Consider the following 18,599-nt stretch of genomic DNA (forward strand, 5'->3'; position numbering starts at 1 on the left):
AATTTGACAGTCATAGTCTAGATAGGACAGAACCAATGCCTGGTAAAGGCAGAGAAGGGTCAAACGATCTGTACCCAAGAGGGGTGGGTAAGGAAGCAAAGGACACAAGCTTATGAAAACAGCTAACCTTCAGAAGAAGGATATGGGCCAAACAAGTAAGTTTGTTGTCAAAAAGAAGACCCAAGAAATGGAACTGGAGGACCATGGTCAAGCATTGGGCATCAAGGTAGAGCAGTAGATCAGGATGGGCTGTAGTACGGCGACAGAAATGTACCACCCCCAACTTAAGGTGAGAGAACTGAAAATCATGTGATTGTGTCCTTGTGGAAGTGCGCCATATGGCACCCTTGAGCTATTGTTCTGCAGAGGGTACTGAGTGGAAGCAAGCCCTAATACAGAAATCTTCCACTTGAACAGGCTTGACCAATGGTCCAGTGGAGGCCACAAGTCCATTGCTAGTGATTAGAAAAGGGACATTTATTACTGAGCCCCATCGAATGCCATTTTCCTGGGTCCACAGGGAGCTGAGACTATTGCCATCTGCACTCCGAATGACCAGTGGGTAGGAACAGGCGTATGAAAAATGGGAGGGGACCCCAAAGACCCCATTCATAAAGTATGAGGAGGACGTAAAGGCACCAAGCTGTGTCGTAGGCCTTAAAAACGCTTCAATGAACCACCTTCAAGCTGTCTCTCTAAAGTTCCACTCTTGAATGGTGCACAGGAAAAACGAGCATATTTTTCTGTGTGAGACCTGATTTCCCTTATTTTATTGTGAGGATCATTTCTCCCTATCTAGGTGGGTGCCAACAGAATGTTTTCGCAACTGGAGGAGAAAATTAGCATTTGAAATTTCATGAGAAGATCCCATCACAATGAAAAACGCCTTCATTTTAATGATTGCCACTGCAATTCGCATATCATGTCTGTGGCATTATCTCCTCTATTTCGCGATAAAACAAAACAAGCTGCCCTTCTTTGAACTTTTTCATGTCATCTGTCAGTTCCACCTGATGCAGATCCCACATCACACAGCAATACTCCAGAATAGGGAGGACAAGCGTGGTGTAAGCAAAGGGTGGGGCGGAGGGGGAGGGGGTGGGGGGGAGGAGGGGGGGAGGTGGGAGGGGAGAGGGAGGAGGAGGGCGAGAGGGGAGGGGGAGGAGGGAGAGAAGAGGAGAGGAGAGAGGGACCAGACTGGGGTAAGGAAGAGGCAGGAGGCGGAAAGGATGCAACAGGGGCAAAAGTAGAAGACATTGACACTAAGTGGAGTCAGTATATTTTTGATGAGCCTCAGTACAAGATAGGTGATGATCCAGGGATTTATAGTCTTGTATCTTCTTTTCTTTCTTGTAAGCTGGGCAATCTTGCAAGTGTGGAGAGTGGCAGTCATGGCAATTCACACACACAGGTGGCAGAACACACGCCCTTCCCTCACAGAGTGGGTGTCCACAGTAACCACACAGATGGTCTGCTGTACAGTGGGAAGACATGTGCCCAAAGCACAAGTACCAAAACACCTCAGAAGTAGCAGGAAGTATGGCTTCACATCTCATTGGTAAAACCTAACCTTGACCTTCTTTGGGAGGGTATCTCCTTCTAAAGCCAGAATAAAGGCACCAGTATCAGTGGGGTTGTCTTTATGACCCTTCTTCACACGTCAAAAAAAGTGAATGCTGGCTGCACCACTCCAGGTTAGCCCATAGTTTTAGAATTTGGTCCCTTTAAAAATCGGTCCCTGGACCATATTCAGAGACTGCTAAGGGTTAATAGGCACCAAGACACCACCAACATGATCACAAGCATGAAGACCTGCAGACTGGGCAGCAGAAGCAGCTTTGATCAACTGGGAGCCCAACCACACATTACTGAGAAACTCCACTTCGCCAGACTTGTCCTCTACATTGTCCACAAAACACAACAGCTTTGTGGTGGTGAATATGCCCCGTTTGTCCTAGTGCTGATCAGGTAGTGGAAAAAGTATTTCATCCGAAAACGGCGTGCCTGGCCCTCCTCCCAGAGTGTGGGAAGGGGAAAGGGAAGGGGGAAGGAGTGAGGCAAGAGGGGAGAGACAGCAGGGGTGAAGGGAAGGGAAGGGAAGGCTGCAGGGTCATATGAAGCAGCATTCAATGATTCTTTACCACTCGAAGAGATGGCCATTTGAGAATGGGCATATTTTTGCAGCGTGACACTTTTCACGTGCCAAGCATCTGCTCTGATAGCACCCATTCCAATCAGGGGCTCTCCCCTTGGGTGCCACCCAGCCACAGCAACAGCCATCTGGCACGGTGTTTGTTGCCGACAATTCTGATTCTTCAGGATGACAAGCACTCCTTGGCATACATGGGAAAGCAACAGCTCAAGTATCAGTAGTGTGATCCCTGTGTTGTCAGACGACTCAGCCAGATGGGTACATAACAGCACCAACACATGGCTTGGCTACACGTGCTGGTGATCTAGTGGGTCGGAGGGGGGTTACTATGAGTAAGGAGAACGGGAAAGAAGGGAGGAGAGAGGAATCCATGCAGTAGATGCTAGGGAGAGAGTTCTTCCCCAAATGCAAATGGTTCACACCGAAGACAGAACATTTAGAAGTGGAGGTCAAACCCCAAGGGGAGACCAAAAATGCCAAAAAGGATGAAAGAAAACAGGCAAGAGGAACAAAACCGCAAGGAATACAGGCAACCAGATGGATAGCCATGTTGACATAAATAAGCACTCCAAGACAAGGGAAGGAGGGGTAGAAGGGAAGGAGCGAGCATGGGGAAGAGAGGCACAGTCAAGGAAATGCAGCCCAGAAAAACAGAATGGGCTGCAATAACTCAGGGCCCATGTGCACCATGCACGCACACACAAAAGAACCATGAGCTCCCTGAAGGGCGAGTGTCAGGAGGTTCACACCCCCTAAATGAAAAAAGAATTCGATAATTCCAATGATTAGGACATTGTCGTATGGAGATCGCATAAGTGAGCAGGAGTTGGTACCATAAGCACTTAATACGTAAGACCTCCACCTCAGTGACAAGACTGCCTACAAAATTAATCCAGAAGCCACAAGAGGCCAGACCTTATTCATAATGAAGTACTGGATACTATGATTTCAAAGCTGAAGGTGCTGATGAGCTGTGAAACTGGTAACTATAGTCCAGTCAAGACAAGACCACATTATAGTATGAAGTAGAATAGCTTGAGCCCATGAGATATGGGCAAGGAAGCAGACAGTGGCAGGCTTCCACATGCAGCTCGATTTAAACTGACACATACGTGGCAGAAATGTCAACTTTTTATCAACGGGGAGTCCCAAAAATTGGGATTGCATAAAAAGGTACAAGTTCTGGGTACCTAATACGAGTTCCGGGTCATGACAAGCATTTTTGTGGGAGAAAACTGAAAGCCATGGGAAAGGGTCCAAGTGAAGATCCTTTGGATGGCTCCTGGCATTCTGCCAAGGCTGGAGACTGGTAGCTACACCAAATGCAAAAGTTTTCAACATACAGTGTGGCGGTAACTACTGGTACAAATGAGGTTAATGACCCACTGGTAAATGTCTTCAACTAGTAATAATCATGCCTCGGATAAGCACACTGACGATAATAAGAAAGAGTTTAATATTCAGACAGAACCCTGAGGGACAACGTTCTCTTGGACTACTGAGGAATTCAGTGAAACACCAACACCAATGTGAAACAATCAATGGATAAAAATTGAAAAATAAAAATTGGTAGGGAGCAGAGAGAGCACCAGCTGTGGAGGATGAGTAAAAATGTGACGGTGTAAACCAGTGTCATATTCCTTATGGGGTAGTGTTTAGAAAAAGTTTGTCAGATTAGTTTCCAACCTAATCAAACTATTAATTATGGATCGGCCATCTCGGAAACCACACTGCTAGGAGGACAAAAGGCTCCATGATCCAAGAAACCAGCATTATCATTGGGCTGCCATCTTTTCAAGTAGTTTGCAGAGCATGTAGGCGAGTCTAACCAATCAGAACCTGTTGATGGAAGTTAGGTTTTTGCCTGGCTTAAGGATTGCGATAATGCCACTATCTCTCTATCGTGAAGGAAAATAATATGACCAAGCTAACGGAAAACATCAAATCAGGTTTCACTTTTGACTTTTTCTGTTTGTGCTTGGGAGGTCTCTGCTTCTGTGAGGATTTTCCTCTCTCGACTTTGGAGATGAAGGTGATCAAGCTTTATTACAACCTCTTTTGTTTTGGGAGGGTCCTTTCCAGGTGTTCTCCTCTCTGGTGATGCCAAAGGGAAACAAGGTGCGTCTTGCTGCGATAGTGTGGTGATTACCACCAGTGCTACTGGTCTGGAGTCTATGGGAGCCCTCAACTGGACAACGTGCTTTCACATGTGACTAGGACTGGGAGTTGGAGTTATTTGAGAACTTGTCATCTTTTTGGTTTTAGATGTAGATTTTGCCACTATGTTCGCAAAGTTTGATGCCCTGTTGGAAGGATAAAGTTGTAAATTTTTTCCTGGCGTCTTGATGAGGAAACTGGTGCAGCATTTTGTGCTCTTTTTACTGTTAAGTATAGGACACAGTATAAGGAAGATGGTATACATAAGTAGGGGGTTGATCACAAGGTCTGTCCTATGTGGGGATATTCCGAAAGACCCATAGATATGTCCATTGTACAGTGGGAGGACATGTGTCCAAATCTCATATGAACTACTGTGCAGCTCTGTCTCTGTTTGTAAAATTAGGTTTCCATGGAAGATAAGACCCTGAATGATGTTGGCCTTGTTATGAGGAGCAATGGTGACTGATACATCTCCAAGCTTGTTGTGGACCTAAAGTGCCTGCAATTTTTCAGCATTCAAAGTTTCGGTCAAGAGATTTTCACAAAAAATAATGACCGTGTTGTAGGAAAAGATTCTCCATCAGTTCCAGAGTTTACCAAGAAGTGGGTGGACTGTCTACCACCTTTTCTTGTTGCCTGGCTCCTGCCTCACTGCATGACTAAAAATTAGAATGCTGTAGAGTTATGAGTCCCTGCACTGAAATTCTGTTTCTTTCCTGCTGAGATGGTCACATTACCATGGCCACTAGCAAGGGTGAGCTTGATATGTTTCACTGTGCGTCATCCATGCTGAAGCCACTCACATTGATTAGAAGGTCTCCCCATGAGCACCAATCTACCACTGCAAAGGTTACCTGGAATAGTAGACATTTCCCATAATCCTGGATTGACAGGCACCTACTCCTCTATATACAGATGGAGTTTGGCAGTCAGGCATCAAAATTGTGATCTTTGCATTGTTGAGGCGGGGGGCTACAGCTGTGGACATACATGATGACACTCCCTCTTCCTCACCCCCATTTACGAATCTACAATGAATTTTCTATCACACTGGATTTCATGTGTGAACATAAAAACAATTCCAATGGGAGATGCATTATCGTATAAGAGGGTGATCAAAAAATTTCTACTCGAAGGCTGTTCTGTCCAGAATTGGTACACCAATCACACAAAATTGCCGTGAACAATGAGGCAATCACCCCACAGACACACTAGGTTGAAGATACCCATTTGGTAAAACATCATGTCCTGCTGTGTGTAGAAGTCCATAACTGCCTGCTGAAAATCCTCGTATGACAGAACTGTCAACCCTTCAGGCCCTTTTTCATGGGACTGAAGGCACGACAACCACATGAGGAGAGATTAGGTTCATAGGGCAGGTGCTCAAGTGTCTCCACTTCAGTTGGTGTAACTTCCGCATTATGAACTCTGAGATATTGGGAAGTATGTTATCATGAAGCAGTGGTGCCCTTGTTAGCTTTGCCTGAACTGCATGCCGTAACTTCTCCAGCATTGCACAATACCATTCCCTGGTGATGGAGACACCAGGTTCCTTGAAATTAATAAGCAATCGGCCCCATTAGTCAAACGACAGACTGGGCAGGTGGGTGGCTCTTGAACTTTTTGGGATGATGGATGATACCACAGCATCATCGACGCTTTTGGCTCCAGTTTCCAATGGTGGCACCAGCTTCTGTCGCCTGCAAAACTGCACTCAAAGAACATGTTCCCTTCAGCATTGAAAGACAGCAAGTGCTATATATAAGTAGCCATCCAGTCTGCCCTAATTGCATCACCAGCCACCCACTTATTGTCTGTAATGGATGAGGCTGGTCTTCCAGATCACCTAGCATCTTGTGTGAAATTGCAACCCACAGAGAACTTGGTGCACCATCCAACAATGATGGTGTTTACCAAGACATGCTTCCCCACATGGATTCATTTTCTGGTGGAATGTCTACCGATGTTTGTCCTATGTCAGCGAAGAAAAAAATAACAGCAGTCGCAACTGTTTGGACACATTTGCTAATAACATCACTACAGCTCACGTTACTGCATTTGTGGCTATGTACCTGCATCGGAGTGGTTCTGAGATGCATATACGCTGCAGCAACACCCTCAAATGGAAACTTATTGATCATCCCCTATATGTTTGCACAAAGTGGATTGATTATGCAACATGTAAGGGCATCCTTTCCTGAACAGCAAGCAAAGGTGAGACCAAATTCTAAGAGGGTCTCTTAAGTGAGTAAGCCTGGAATGATGAGGATGGGGTGGAGAAAGGGTTGTCTGGATAATAGCCGAGCTGTCAATGAGACTGCTCTCCTAGCGACAGGTCACCCCTTAGGACACGCAGGAGTTACTGGGGGGCTATTCTAGCCACTAATGCCACAACAGGAAGTATAAAAACATAATCGGAGGTTAGATCTGTGATACAGAAAATTAAGAATACCACACTGCAAAGCTTATGTGGGGCTTCACGTTTGCCAACTGCATATGCAAAAAAGGAACAGTGAGTGCCTTATGGGGTGACAGGGGGGTTGGGAGCATGGTGATACTGGAATATGATATTTGCTTGTATCAACATCTGCATTATCTGTTAAATTTCTGTGTTTTCCAAGTAATGCTAAGAAAAGTACAACACACCTGCATAGCTACATCTATAAATGCACTCTGCAAACTACTGTGAACTGCATGGCAGCGAGTACTTAGCGTGGTACCACACAGATTTCTTCTTGCTCCAGTCATATACGGTGTGCAGGAAAATGATTTCTTAAATACCTTTATGTGTACTATAGCTGACTAATCTTCCTTCAGGGTCCTACAATGGTGATACGTAGGCAGATGAAGACTATCTCTAGATTCTTCAAAATACTTGTTCTTGAAACTTTGTAAGTACGGTTTTCCAGGATAATGGCATCTACCTTCAAGCTTCTTCTACTTACTTTCAAGTTTCTCAACATTTCTGTGAGATTCCCATGAGTCAAACAAATGTGTTACGAGTTGTGGCACCCTTGTTTATATATAAATGTCTGCTGGTAGTTTTATGTGACCAGGTCTCATCTGCTCCAATATTTTAGTACTGATTTTAGAAGTTCATCTTTTCTTTAACCTTACAATGTCTTCACAGAACTTGCTAAATGGCTATTCCTTCATATTTTTGTTGAAGTTGCTGAGTTTTGCTTTCATAGAGATACTCTTGAGTGAAGAGGGAATATCAATGCAGTCTATCTGTTTTGAACTGAGATTTCATCAACATAGCAGCCACCTATAATGTGTGCATACCCTCAGAACAAGCTCTCGTGAATCACTACTTGAATTGCTCATTAACTGTAGCCAAGCTGCTTCTGACATCTATTTGCTGGTCTTGCCTACTCTCAACCAAAGTATAAGTTACTTCGTCAACACATAATCAAACTAGCACTTGCTTTGCCAACTCACAACCAAAGTATCACCTCACCACCTAACACACATCTCATCCTAGATTACTATGAGTAAGTATGTCATCACAACCTTCATTCCAAATATGTGCCACGCTCATCATTATGTTAGTAGTTAATACTTACAGCCAGTATTGCAAACTGCACTTCACTCACTGTAACTACATATACAATGTATATCTGTATTTATAAATATTTATTGATAAAAATATCCAGGAAAGCACTGGAAATCATTATTACTCTATGAGTGTGGCATATTTAGTCACATCTTCAGTTAACTGTTTTGCTTTCGGTTAAAAACCAATATTTAGCTTCTAATGATACCTGATCAATTAACTGTTGTCTCCTGTTGTGTATCCTTAATTGGCTGATATCTATTACCTGTGTTAGTTCAGATAAGCATTGTGATGTGAATGGAGTCTTATGTACTACAGTGACACATACTACATCACAATTTATAACTGGCTTCATATAAGACATTTACAGACAATATTTGATTATTTTCTACTATGCAAAAAGTCTTTTATTATGTGGAATCAGTTGCCAAGGACACAAGTTTAATTTCTGCTAAACATATTATATTAAATATGCAGTTGGTTTCATAGATCCATAGTAAGCAGACGCTCAAGCATGCGAAATGCACGAGAAAAAGAAAAATACATAACGTATATTTCCAAAGAAACTGATATGCAAATGTCTTTCTGTGAATACTAAGTGATACACTATTCAAGGATGAGGAAAAGTATATTTAAAAATGTAAACAAGTGTACACATACTACAGCGCACACTTTAAATACATGGCTACTGTAGACAAGCATAGTCGAAAGCAAAAACAGTTAGCAAGACTTGGATACAAATACTTCATTACTGCACTGAATGCATGATACAATCAAGTCTTGCACGCAATTCATGTTAGGTAGTGTAGTTAATCATAAGCATATGAACTGGATTTGGTAAGAAATTGATCAACAGAGTTGAAGAAGCCATCCACTATTAAATCATTTAGGCTCTTTATTAGCAGTAGCTCAAAATTTTAAGACTGCTTGCAGACTACAAAAAATGCACGTTCCTGAATGGAGAATGTCTAACTGGGTCAAAATGACAGTCATTTACTATGACTGTTCTTAATCTTTGCAGTGCTTCTGTGTACCGAGCTCGTGGCAAATTTAATTAAGGAATAAACATACTGAGAAAAAGCTGTTGGTATACCCAGTTCTTTGAACAAGCTTCTGTAATATGTTCTTAAATTTACACAACATACAATGTGTATTACATATTTGAGGACCTGGACGACTGACTTGGCTTGATGAGTTATCCCAAGATATAGAATAAAAGTAAGCAAAAGTACACCAGTTTCTTTCTCTCTGTCTGCGTTATCTATGATTGACAGCATTTGCATTACAAAAAGGGGTTCCAGCAATTCTGTTGTATGCTCCTGACATGTGAATTGACTACAGAATAGAATAGAAACTTTATTATCACATAACATGTTATATACAATCAGATGATTGGGACATAGGTGACTTGTCAGTTTAAAGCTACTTTTTAATTGTAAGTATACAGAATAATTACAGGTATTTTGTAATTTTAAATACCACAAATGACTTAAAAATAATCATATTGTAAATAAAGTAAAATTAAGAATAAGAACCCCCCCCCCCCCCAATGAACCATGGGTGGTGGGGAGGCTTGCGTGCCTCAGCGATACAAATAGGCGTACCGTAGGTGCAACCGCAATGGAGTGGTATCTGTTGAGAGGCCAGACAAACGTGTGGTTCCTGAAGAGGGGCAGCAGCCTTTTCAGTAGTTGCAGGGGCAACAGTATGGATGATTGACTGACCTGGCCTTGTAACACTAACCAAAACGGCCTTGCTGTGCTGGTACTGCAAACGGCTGAAAGCAAGGGGAAACTACAGCCGTAATTTTTCCCGAGGGCATGCAGCTTTACTGTATGGTTAAATGATGATGGCGTCCACTTGGGTAAAATATTCCGGAGGTAAAATAGTCCCCCATTCACATCTCCGAGCGGGGACTACTCAAGAGGACGTCGTTATCAGGAGAAAGAAACCTGACGTTCTACGGATCGGAGTGTGGAATGTCAGATCCCTTAATTGGCCAGGTAAGTTAGAAAATTTAAAAAGGGAAATGAATAGGTTAAAGTGAGATATAATGGGAATTAGTGAAGTTCAGTGGCAGGAGGCACAAGACTTCTGGTTAGGTGAATACAGTGTTATAAATACAAAATCAAATAGAGGTAATGCAGGAGTAGGTAATGAATAAAAAAATAGGAGTGCGGGTAAGCTACTACAAACAGCATAGTGAACGTATTATAGTGGCCAAGATAGAAACGAAGCCCACGCCTACTACAGTAGTCCAAGTTTATATGCCAACTAGCTCTGCAGATGATGAAGAAATTGAAGAAATGTATGATGAGATAAAAGAAATTATTCAGGTAGTGAAGGGTGACGAAAATTTAATAGTCGTGGGTGACTGGAATTCGAGAGTAGGAAAAGGGAGAGAAGGAAACATAGTAGATGAATATGGATTGGGGCTAAGAAATGAAAGAGGAAGCTGCCTGGTAGAATTTTGCTCACAGCATTACTTAATCATAGCTAACACTTGGTTCAAGAATCATAAAAGAAGGTTGTATACATGGAAGAATCCTTGAGATACTGAAAGGTATCAGGTAGATTATATAATGGTAAGACAGAGATTTAGGAACCAGGTTTTAAGTTGTAAGACATTTCCAGGGGCAGATGTGGACTCTGATCACAATCTATTGGTTATGAACTGTAGATTAAAACTGAAGAAATTGCAAAAAGGTGGGAATTTAAGGAGATGGGACCTGGATAAACTGACTAAACCAGAAGTTGTACAGAGTTTCAGGGAGAGCATAAGGGAACAATTGACAGGAATGGGGGAAAGAAATACAGTAGAAGAAGAATGGGTAGCTCTGAGGGATGAAGTAGTGAAGGCAGCACAGGATCAAGCAGGTAAAAAGACGAGGGCTAGTAGAAATCCTTGGGTAACAGAAGAAAAATGTCTGCTTGTGTCTGTATGTGTGGATGGATATGTGCGTGTGTGCGAGTGTATACCTGTCCTTTTTTCCCCCAAAGGTAAGTCTTTCCGCTCCCGGGATTGGAATGACTCCTTACCCTCTCCCTTAAAACCCACTTCCTTTCGTCTTCCTCTCTCCTTCCCTCTTTCCTGATGAGGCAACAGTTTGTTGCGAAAGCTTGAATTTTGTGTGTATGTTTGTGTTTGTTTGTGTGTCTATCGACCTGCCAGCGCTTTCGTTCGGTAAGTCACCTCATCTTTGTTTTTATATATAATTTTTCCCACGTGGAATGTTTCCTTCTATTATATTGATATAATTAGAAGAAATATTGAATTTAATTGATGAAAGGAGGAAATATAAAAATGCAGTAAATGAAGCAGGTAAAAAGGAATACAAACGTTTCAAAAATGAGATCGCCAGGAAGTGCAAAATGGCTAAGCAGGCATGGCTAGAGGACAAATGTAAGGATGTAGAGGCTTATCTCACTAAGGATAAGATAGATACTGCCAACAGGAAAATTGAAGAGACCTTTGGAGAAAAGAGAGCCACTTGTACGAATATCAAGAGCTCAGATGGAAACCCAGTTCCAAGCAAAGAAGGGAAAGCAGAAAGGTGGAAGGAGTATATAGAGGGTCTATACAAGGGTGATGTACTTGAGGACAATATTATGGAAATAAAAGAGGATGTGTATGAAGATGAAATGGGAGATACGATACTGCGTTAAGAATTTGACAGAGCACTTAAAGACCTGAGTCAAAACAAGGCCCCGGAAGTAGACAACATTACATTAGAACTACTGACGGCCTTGGGAGAGCCAGTCCTGACAAAACTCTACCATCTGGTGAGCAAGATGTATGAGACAGGCGAAATACCCTCAGACTTCAAGAAGAATATAATAATTCCAGTCCCAAAGAAAGCAGGTGTTGGCAGATGTGAAAATTACCGAACTATCAGTTTAATAAGTCACAGCTGCAAAATATTAACGCGAATTCTTTACAGACGATTGAGAAAACTGGTAGAAGCCGACCTCGGGGAAGATCAGTTTGGATTCCGTAGAAATGTTGGAACACGTGAGGCAATACTGACCCTACGACTTATCTTAGGAGAAAGATTAAGGAAAGGCAAACCTACATTTCTAGCATTTGTAGACTTAGAGAAAGCTTTTGACAATGTTGACTGGAATACTCTCTTTCAAATTCTACAGGTGGCAGGGGTGAAATACAGGGAGCGAAAGGCTATTTACAATTTGTACAGAAACCAGATGGCAGTTATAAGAGTCGAGGGGCACGAAAAGGGAAGCAGTGGTTGGGAAGGGAGTGAGACAGGGTTGTAGCCTCTCCCCGATGTTATTCAATCTGTATATTGAGCAAGCAGTAAAGGAAACAAAAGAAAAATTCGGAGTAGGTATTAAAATCCAGGGAGAAGAAATAAAAACTATGAGGTTCGCCGATGACATTGTAATTCTGTCAGAGACAGCGCAAAGGACTTGGAAGAGCAGTTGAATGGAATGGACAGTGTCTTGAAAGGAGGATATAAGATGAACATCAACAAAAACAAAACAAGGATAATGGAATGTAGTCGAATTAAGTTGGGTGATGCTGAGGGAATTAGATTAGGAAATGAGACACTTAAAGTAGTAAAGGAGTTTTGCTATTTGCGGAGCAAAATAAGTGATGATGGTCAAAGTAGAGAGGATATAAAATTTAGAGTGGCAATGGCATGGAAAGCGTTTGTGAAGAAGAGAAATTTGTTAACATCGAGTGTAGATTTAAGTGTCAGGAAGTCATTTCTAAAAGTATTTGTATGGAGTGTAGCCATGTATGGAAGTGAAACATGGACAATAAATAGTTCAGACAAGAAGAGAATAGAAGCTTTCGAAATGTGGTGCTACAGAAGAATGTTGATGATTTGGTGGGTAGATCACGTAACTAATGAGTAGGTATTGAATAGGATTGGGGAGAAGAGAAGTTTGTGGCACAACTTGACTAGAAGAAGGGATCGGTTGGTAGGACATTTTCTGAGGCATCAAGGGATCACAAATTTAGCATTGGAGGGCAGCGTGGAGGGTAAGAATCGTAGAGGGAGACCAAGAGATGAATACACTAAGCAGATTCAGAAGGATGTAGGTTGCAGTGGGTACTGGGAGATGAAGGAGCTTGCGCAGGATAGAGTAGCATGGAGAGCTGCATCAAAATCAAACCAGTCTCAGGATGAAGGCCACAACCACAACAACAACAACAACAACAAGAATAAGTATTTACTTAAAGTACTTTTTTAGCATGACAGAATAAAATGTAACATCAGGCACAGTTGTTTGTGACAGTCAGTCATAAATTCTTCTGCACTGCAATAATATTTACTTGCTAATGTAATTTACATACGTCTGCCTGTGTCTGTATATATGCGGATGGATATGTGTGTGTGTGTGTGTGTGTGTGTGTGTGTGTGTGTGTGTGTGTGTGTGTGTGTGTGTGTGTGTGTGTGCGCGCGCGCGCGTGTGCACACGAGTGTATACCTGTCCTTTTTCCCCCCTAAGGTAAGTCTTTCCGCTCCCGGAATTGGAATGACTCCTTACCCCCTCCCTTAAAACATACATCCTTTCGTCTTTCCCTCTTTCCTGATGAATCAACCTTGGGTTGTGAAAGCTTGAAATTTGTGTGTATGTTAGTGTGTTTTTTGTTGTGTCTATCAACGTACCAACACTTTCTCATTTGGTAAGTTACAGCATCTTTGTTTTTATATATATTTTCCCCACGTGGAACATTTTCCTCTATTATAAACTTAATTGTCTCATAGATATGGAGGCCAGGAACAGCCATAAGATCAAGGGCCTTGAACAGAGGTCTGCACGACTGTCTTTTCTGCACTTGCCATGGCTCTAATGTGTTTTTTCTGTAGATTAAAGACTCCCTGTAAGTTTTTTTTTTTTCTGATCCTCAAAAAAATTATACCATATCTAATCACAGATACAAAATATGCATGATATACAACTTTTTTGACTGGTGTTTTTATTATACTGCTTATAACATTCATTGCAAATATTAGACTATTTAGACGGTGACACATGGCATCTACGTGGTCTGTCCATGACAAATTCTTGTTCAGCATTACACCTAGAAATTTGGTACAGTTTGTGGTGGCAAGGTGATTGTCCTCATATGGTATTTCTAGTATATCCTGTACACCTTGTTTTGTGGTAAAGTGAATGATTTGAGTCTTTGTTAGATTTAATTTCAGATCATTATTTCTCACCCAGGCTTCAATTTCAGCCAAATACTGCTGAAGATGATTAACTAAATTTTCACTTTTCTTGTAACAGACTATTGCTGTAGAGAATAGTGTCTGAATTTATGTTAGTCAGCAAGTCATTTATATAATACAAGAACAATATTGGCCTAAGGATAGATCATTGTGGCACACCTTGTTCTATCTTTTTCCAACTTGAGAAGAATCTCTTACCAGTTTCTTCTATTACTGTTCTTTGTTTCCTGTTTAATAGGTAAAATGACATCCATCTCAGTGAATTTTCACTAGAACCATATGCTTATATCTTATGAAGTAGTAGTTTGTGATCTACTGTGTCAAAGGCTTTACTTAGCTCATAAAATATGCCCGATACATTCATATTTTTATCCAGACTAGTTATAATTTTTGTAATAAGTTCATTAATGGCTTGCACAGTGCAGTGTCCTCTTTGGAAACCATGCTCACTGTTCTGGATAATATTATGCAGATTACTATAGTTAACTATCTGGTTACGTGCAGCTCTTTCAAATATTTTGGAAAATATTGATAACAATTAGACAAGTTGATAATTACTCACTTTATCGTGTCTGCCTTTTTTTGTAAATGGGTTGTCTAACAGCATACTTCAGTCTATCAGGAAAACATCCTCCCTCGAAAGATTTATTCATTATAAGGGACAGAGGATGTGCAATACTGTGGGTGACTGCCTTTATTATTTTAGTAGGAATTTCATCCCAGCCTACAGAATTTAAATTCTTCAAGGACTTTATGATATCAGCTACTTCAGGATAGGATATATGGGTGAATTAAAATTTAGTGGGGTTACATAAACTGGAAATAGGGTACACGTTTGGCAGTGAAAGTACATCATCAGTTTTACATGAATTTATGAAGTGGCTGTAAAATGCTTCACAGATTTGTGTAGTGTCCCAAACAGTCTCACCTTCAACCACCAGTTCAAGTTTCCATTGTCTGCTTTCTTTCGATATCTATTTCATTCTTTACAATAGTCCATATTGCTTTACACTAATTTTTAGCTTTTGAAATGTAATTATTGTTTGCCAATTTTTTGGATTGTCTGACAACTTTATCAACGACTTTCTTATATTGCCTTAACATAACTTAAGAATTCAGGGTCTCTATTGACTTTCGCCTCCATATGAAGTTCTGTTTTCCTCATGCTTGAAATCCAAATACCCCTCGTTATCCAAGAATCCTTCTTAGATGTGTCAGTTTTTGTAGTTATAAAAGGAAAACATTCACTGAACACCATCAAGAAGAGCTCCAGAAAGTTATTGAAATTTTCGTTTACTAAGGACTTAGCAGTAAATGGTAATGAGATGACAAACATTTCTACATTTTCTTGTCTAAAATTTCTGATTTTCTTATTTGTGTGCTTTGGGCTAACACAAGGTAATGACACTAATAGAGCACTGTGGTCTGAGATCCCTAAGCTTACTATACATTTTTCTGTTACTCTGTAGTTTAAGTTACTAGCAATGTTATCAGGATGCCGACGAAGCAGTTATTCTTGTCATTTCTACAAAATTTAGAATAAAACCATGTGTGGACATCAGCTCCTTCACCTTAAGGGCAAATTTGTGATTTTTTTCTCACATCTATACTAAAATCAGTACAAACAACAATTTTTTACATAACTTTTCAGTTTTGAGTGGGTGGAGTAAATTTTCAAGTTTGACCAGAAAAGTGCACGAGATTGAGTAACCAGGGGTACAATATATGCTGAATATCATCATGTTATAGTCCTTAAGTTCTATGCAGCAACTCTCAAATATGCATTCTTCATTTAAAATATTGAAATTTTGCTTAATTTGGTATTTTACTGATGAATGAACCAGAATACATGAACCATACCAATTGTCTCTACAGAAGCTAGCTGCTACTTCATAACCTGTAAGTTTGTTCAATAAATTTATATTTTCGTCTCTAAGCCAATGTTCACTTAAGCAAATAACCTTTACAGACCATTTTGTTCTGTATAGAAATATTTCTAAGTCATGAAGCTTACTGAGCAGATTACTTGATAAACCTCCAATATTCAAATGCACAACAAGATTATTATTTGCTATTCTAGATGTGATGTCATCAAAATTAACTGCTCTAAACTGGTCACACACAACTTTTTGTAATTACTTATCTTAATGCTTTTTCCTCCCAGTTTCTACTAAAAAATCCTTAAGATGGCATGGTGGTGAAGTTTTTCTCTTGTTATGAGTGGCACCTATTGATTCTTCTGCTGTCGTTTCTTCTGTTGATGTTGTTGGTTCTTCTGTTGTTGCTTCTTCATGTGATGATGATAGCCCTGATTCTGGCAATGTTGATGCTGCCACCACTTGTGATAGTGGTTCTGTTGTTGTCTCTGATGATGATGGTTCTGATGGTGATTAAGATGATGATGCTGCATCTGCAGTTCCTGCCACAACTGATGAGGATTGTATTGCTTCAGACAATGCTGGTTTTTCTGCCATTGGTGAGGGCTGTGCTGTATCAGCTGATGACGGTGGTTTTGTTTGTGATATTGATAGTTGTTTTTTTGTTGTTGTGGTTTTTGATGGTTTCACTGTGGTAGTTGGTGTTGGTTGTTGTACTATTATTTGTGGCTGGCATGTTAATCTTGGTTCTACTGTTGCCATCAATGTCTCCATAATTTTAGAGCTGAGATGTCTCTTTCCCTTTCTGTTTAAGTGCATACAATGTCTTGTAAAACTGTATCTCTGTAGGTAGTTAATAGGTAGAAATTGAGTGTTTTCATACATTTTGCATATGTTCTCGAACTGTTTGGTGGATTTCATGATTTCTTTATTTACACACGAATCGTTTATGAGGTCGTGTCTATGCGGAATACCAATGATTATCATTGGATTATTGTTTGACTGGCATGCAGTATTTCCTTTAAGTTTTCAACAGCACTCGATAATTCATTTTGGTAAACATATCACATTCTAATTCCAATAATTTAACATTTTCAACCTCTTTTATCTGCAAGCCTTCATATATTACATATCGACTGTGTGGAAACCTTTTGCAGGTTCTAAACTACATAAAGTGAGTCTTTTTTCTAATGTTTAATGACAGTCAATAGGCTACACACCATTTATTAACAGCTCTTTCTTAAAAATTGCATTTGATTAGCTATTTACTGCAATGTCTCTATCATGAGAAAAAAAAAGAACTTCTCAATATGATATATTAAAAGAACACTAATATATGAAAGAAGAAGTAAGGGTCGTATGATGGAAGGTACTTTGTGAGTCATTACATTCAGTTTAATAAAAGGCTCCTTCCTTCTTGACACCCTTTGTTTCCTGTTACATTATACTTCTGTAACTCCATTACAATATTGTATTTCTGAAGATTGCTCTTGAACTACTGCTACCTGCCTCACTACTAATTTTGAGTAACACCAGCATTTAAGATTTTTGGTGGCTACCCCTCTCTGTTATTCTAATGCTGATGTTTGATCTCATCTTCGTTACTGTGTCTCTCTATTGACTCTTTATTTCTGTAGCTTTCTTTTACAACTTTACACACAGTTTCCAGTCTTGGCTTTTCCTCTAGGGAACAGAATTTACTACACTTATTTATTTATCTCTTGTTCCGGTGATCCATGTTGCGACACTATCACAGGATATGGAACATGTCAATTGTACAAGCTTTTGGCCAGAATTTACGGTAATACATAAAACAAAACAAAAACAGTAACTTAGTCCCACTACAAAAAAATATGTGCTTTCGTCTAAGATGTTGATGTCAAAACACAATACCACTAATTTCATTTGTACCTCAAGGGCACAGTTCAAATGGCTCTAAGCACTATGGGACTTAACATCTGAGATAGGGGCACAGTTCAAACAGATTGTATCTACTGCACAACTCAAAAACCGAGTGGGTTTCACTTTTATTTAAAAACAGTCTTTATGTATGAAGCATTCACTTTATTATCACATAATCTTTGTGGAACACTTTTTATTTATTACTTTTTTAAATCATATTCTGGGAAGCAAAACAAGTAAAATCTCTGCTGAAAAGAATTGAGAGAGGCATACCATGCATCTCTGAGCTATAATCAGCAACAAATGCATGGGTTAATATTTATTAAAACTACTCTTGTTTCAGAACTATTACAAACAGATGTATACAAGGAAAATAGTTTTTACTCAATGTGTCACTCTAACTGGTACAGTGGGATGTCCCATCTGCCAAGCACCTCACAGTGGTTTGCACAGTATAGATGTCAATATGAACCAAAAACTCGAAATTATTTAGAAAACCAACTTTATCAGTATAAGACATATTATCATGTGTGGCTAATTCAAATTGATGAGCATATTCTAGATGTAGTGAACCTTATTTATGTCTTTCAAGTGTTAGTTTTCAGTTAAATAAGAGTGAAATGACTCATTAACAATAATTTATTTGAAAACTACGTTATGAATAAGAATGCTATCAGTCTGAAAAAGTAATCTAACATAATCAAAGAGAAATAAAAAATTATTTTCTAACAACCAAGTAGTAGTAATTT

At 40.1% G+C, this 18,599-nt stretch overlaps 1 protein-coding gene across 1 annotated transcript in view; it reads right to left on the minus strand.

Moving 5' to 3' along the window:
- Nucleotides 1-18,599, minus strand: part of LOC124605795 (copine-8-like) — a 204,133-nt gene that overhangs the window by 184,360 nt on the left and 1,174 nt on the right. The window lies entirely within an intron of this gene.

The sequence above is a fragment of the Schistocerca americana genome, chromosome 3 (assembly GCF_021461395.2).
Source record: "Schistocerca americana isolate TAMUIC-IGC-003095 chromosome 3, iqSchAmer2.1, whole genome shotgun sequence".
Classification (NCBI taxonomy): Eukaryota; Metazoa; Arthropoda; class Insecta; order Orthoptera; family Acrididae; genus Schistocerca; species Schistocerca americana.